At 35.5% G+C, this 4476-nt stretch overlaps 1 long non-coding RNA gene across 1 annotated transcript in view; it reads left to right on the forward strand.

Annotated features, from left to right (window-relative positions):
* LOC107653112 (uncharacterized) overlaps positions 1-4187 on the forward strand; it is a 22290-nt gene extending 18103 nt beyond the window's left edge. Inside the window, exon 3 of the long non-coding RNA XR_001630184.1 lies at positions 4164-4187. This is a non-coding gene — a long non-coding RNA (uncharacterized LOC107653112). The remainder of the gene's footprint in view (positions 1-4163) is intronic.
* Positions 4188-4476: the final 289 nt, after the last annotated feature.

Below are 4476 nucleotides of genomic sequence, written 5' to 3' on the forward strand. Positions count from 1 at the left end.
GAAACTACTTTGTTTGGCCTTCCAAAAGAGGACACGACTAGAAATCAGTGGTTAAGTTGTATTTACAACACTGTTCCAGAACACTTCAACCCAAATATTCAGATATGTGCATCACATTTTATGTAGGATTGTTTCCTGATCCTGGGAGAGTAGACTACAATGCCGGCTGTTCTGACTCAGAGACTTTAAGTAAGTTTTTATATATAAAGAATTTGCCACAGATGATTCAAACTGGAGTTTTGAGCAGTGTAGAGAAGTGCTTGTTGTTTGTCAATTCTCCGATCACAAATGCAGACATGGTTTTATGTTTACGCGGCGCAATATGCAACTCAAAGCGTAAAAACACAGTATAAGTCATTATAATCAGTAATTATGTCCCCACTGGATGCTACAAATGCCTCATTTGGCTGGCCAATCACAGCACACCTCACTTTTCAGACCGATGAGCTTTGTAAAAATCGACGCGTTTCAGAAAGGCGGGGCATAGAGGAGAAACAATAATGTACAGTATGTGGAAAATAATGTGTTTTTTGAACCTTAAACCGCATAAACACATTTCATTACACCAAATACACTAAATAATGTTCTTTTTAGCAACATCATATAACCCCTTTAACAATATTTAATTTTTTTATTGTGTATGCCTTTATATACAGTATATATATATATATATAAACAATGATTGGTTTCGTGTTTTGTTGTCGTGCTGTCTAAAGCTGAGACTAAGATTTATTTTTATTTATTTATTTATTTTTTACTTAAAGGGATTTTTTGCGACCAGAATTTATTTTTTGTGTAAGAAGTTTTGCTGCTTATCCGGACAGTTTCAGCAGTGCCCTGATGATGGGTTTAACTGGCATCTAAATCTCTTCACACGTCACTACACACAACCGAGATAAAACTGTCAGAGGAAAGATGTTAGAACTGCATTAAATGTTGCTGACAAAGTGTGTTGTCTGTGTCAGATGATGCGCATTGATCTGAAACTCTAAATTCATCTCAATGGCAAAACAGGAGTTTTTAGGCCATTTGTAGCATCCATTCAGCATACTACAGTTTAAACTGCTTTGTAACATATAGGTTTTTATTGTACAGAATAGTATACAGTATATGCTATGTAGATGCAGGATGAGATGCATTAAGAGCCACTGATTTACATTTAGTTTCTCCATATTTTGTTCAGTAATAGAGCCCATAAATCATTGGATGGTTGATAGGTGCTTACCGGATCCACAATGAATTTAATACTGAATAGAGTATTAATGCAGAGTTGATGAATCCTGCTATCTGCTTAAAGACACACTCTAAAAAATGCTGGGTTAAATACAACCCAGTGCTGGATAAAATAAGGACAAACCCAGCAATTGTGTTGTTTTGACCCAGCGGTTGGGTTAAATGTTTAAACCAACCTTCTGGGTAGTAACCCAACCGCTGCGTCAAAACAACCCAGTTGCTGGGTTGTCCCTATTTTACCCAGCACTGGGTTGCATTTAACGCAGCATTTTTAAGAGTGCACTTTGCTAAAAGAACAATTTTGCCAAAAATGAAAATTTACTCACCCTTTTGTGTTCCACTGACAAAAATACTAGCATAGAGGTTTTTATTGACTTAAAAGTGAGTAAATAATGACAGAATATTCAACTGATACTTTTCAGGGGATTCTCTTTGCATGCATCTGTTTGGATTAAACCACTTAATATGCAAACTCACAAATTCACTTCCAAACCATTGCGTTATGGGAAGGGCATTAAGAGCTCCATGCACAGAGCAAGCAGTGGCAGGAGTCCACCTGTTGTAATTGCCACGACATTTATCAGCTATAATGATTGCAATAGGATTTAATTTGCTTCTCCAAAGAATGTTCCATTATGTTCAGTGAGCTAGATTATTGAACCAGTTTAGTTGTTTTATTTTTGTTTTGTGAAAATGAATATGCTGCACAACCACAGCATGGGAGACATTATGTCTAGAAGCAATATTTGGCATGTTCTTTGATGTATATGCATAATATAGGATAATACAAACCACAAATCTAAAATTGCTTTTGGAATACCCATCATGAAAGAACAAGAGATAATACAATTTTAATGGGATTTTTTAACGATTGGGTTTTTGGAAAACTTCCATGTAAGAACTCTGAAAATTACATTCACGACACCATTGTCGACATTAATTTTGGCGAGGTTTTTGTTTTTAAATAATTTTAAAGTGACTTTAAACTATTAAAAAAAAATGCCTGGTCATGTAGGCGTATATATAATGCCAATATATAAATTTATTTAATACACGAGTTTCACAATTTGAGTTGAATTACTGAAATAAATGAACTTTTCCACGACATTCTAATTTATTGAGATGCACCTGTATATATATATATATATATATATATAAACCAGCCATATTAATATAGACAACACGTAAGCGTTTTTTGCTTTTAAAAGTGTACTTATAGACTTCTAAGTTGTGCAATATTCCCATGTGATGCTTTAATGGATAATGGTGTAAAATATTTTTGAATCAAAGCATCTTGATGAGACCTCTATACCCCTCTGAGTTCATGAATAATTCAGTTTACAACCTTGAATGCAAATGAAGGTGAATGATACCAAGATTTTCCGTTTAATTTAATGTTCCATCTGGATGGGTTTTTGCTATATTGCAGCTTTTACATGTCATAACCAATAACCTTCCGTGCTGTTATTGAAGATGTAATGTGCATGAATTCCCTGCAAAATATTTGTCTAATTTTATCTAGCCAATAACTGTTGATATTGTGATTCTTTGAGAGCATGCAGACCATTAGACAGATTTCTTTATCTCCTGTTGATCTAATGGTCAATTACCAAGTCAGAATCTCCTCTTGGACTGTTTAAACTCATCAAACTGAAGTCCAATTATTCTGTCTGTCAGAAAACCGCTGTGAGGGGGGCCTATTTAATTTAGAGTGGCTTTGAAGATTCTTTTGATTATCCAGTCATATTTTGGCAGATATTAAAATCATTCAGCAATAATTCAGTTAATCTTCCTTCTTTTTTTCTTCACGTGTCAACCAAAGAAAAAAAGACAGTGTTGTTGTTTTTTTCTTGAAAGTCTTTCACTCACAATTTAGACTCAAAGCTAAGTTCCTGATAATTTCCCCAATGCCAACAACTGCACACGGACCAAAGACCAGCGATATAGCGCATTAGAACAGAGGTTCTCAAACCTCTCCATGAAGTACCCCCAGCATTGCACATTTTTTATGTCTCCCTATATCTGACACACCCACTTCAGGTCTTGCAGTCCCCACTAATGAGCTGGTGAGTTGAATCAGGTGTGATAGATAAGGGAGACATATAAAATGTGCAGTGCTGGGGGCACTTCATGGAGAGGTTTGAGAACCACTGCATTAGAAGAAGGATTTTAGATTACTTCAAGACTCATATAGGTAATGTCTCGTAAAATACTCCATCGTTCTGTGATTATGAATAAAGTTATTAATTTAAAATTTGCCTCTGTTGGGAAAGGGATCATGTAAAAAGTCCACACTTTTACCATAGTAACTGTCGCTTGACCATGTCATGTGTAGTCAACGCACAGTAACCACAAAATATACCATGCTTCTCCTACCGTGACTGTAGTTTTACTGTGGTATTTGTAGTTAAAGCACAATGACCTCAATACTTAGCTATGGGTTTACCTCAGTAACCGTAGTTTTACTGTGGTATTTGTAGTTAAAGCACAATACCTCAATAACGTTACTTACTATGGGTTTACCTCAGTAACTGTAGTTTTACTGTGGTATTTGTAGTTAAAGCACAATAACCTCAAAACTTACAATGATTTTACCTCAGTAACATATTTTTTACCGTGGTATTTATAGTTAAAGCACAGTAACAACAACACTTACCATGTTTTTACTACAGTGACTGTACTTTTAATGTGGTATTTGTAGTTAAATCACAATAACCTCAATACTTACTATGGGTTTACATAGTAACCGTAGTTTTAATGTGGTATTTGTAGTTAAAGCACAGTAACAACAATACTTACCATGTTTTTTTACCACAGTAACCGTTTTTTACTCTATACTATTTGTAAAGCACAGTAACCACAACGCTTGCCATGCCTTTGATACGTTTTTGTGAAGTAATTGTAATTCGGTATTTCTTTCTGTCTTGCAGTTACGTCACATCACATACTCCAGCAGCTCTTTTAAGAAGCGATCTCTTTTAAAGGTTCTCTCTCTCTCTCTCTCTCTCTCTCTCTCTCTCTCAGTTTTTCCTTTCCTATTTTTCCAATCTGGCAGCAGGCCCCTTCTGGCCCATATGAGGTGATAACCACTGATAATGCTCATTCAATCGAGTGATAACATTCGAAGTGGGTGGTTCCTAAAAGCATCATGAATGAGTTTTCCAGTTTCTGCCTCGACTCTAACCTTAACTTCTATTCTGTGACACATTGTGAAACTCACTGCAAGTAAACATTACAATCTGT

The sequence above is a fragment of the Sinocyclocheilus anshuiensis genome, unplaced genomic scaffold, assembly GCF_001515605.1.
Source record: "Sinocyclocheilus anshuiensis isolate Anshui unplaced genomic scaffold, SAMN03320099.WGS_v1.1 scaffold1328, whole genome shotgun sequence".
Classification (NCBI taxonomy): Eukaryota; Metazoa; Chordata; class Actinopteri; order Cypriniformes; family Cyprinidae; genus Sinocyclocheilus; species Sinocyclocheilus anshuiensis.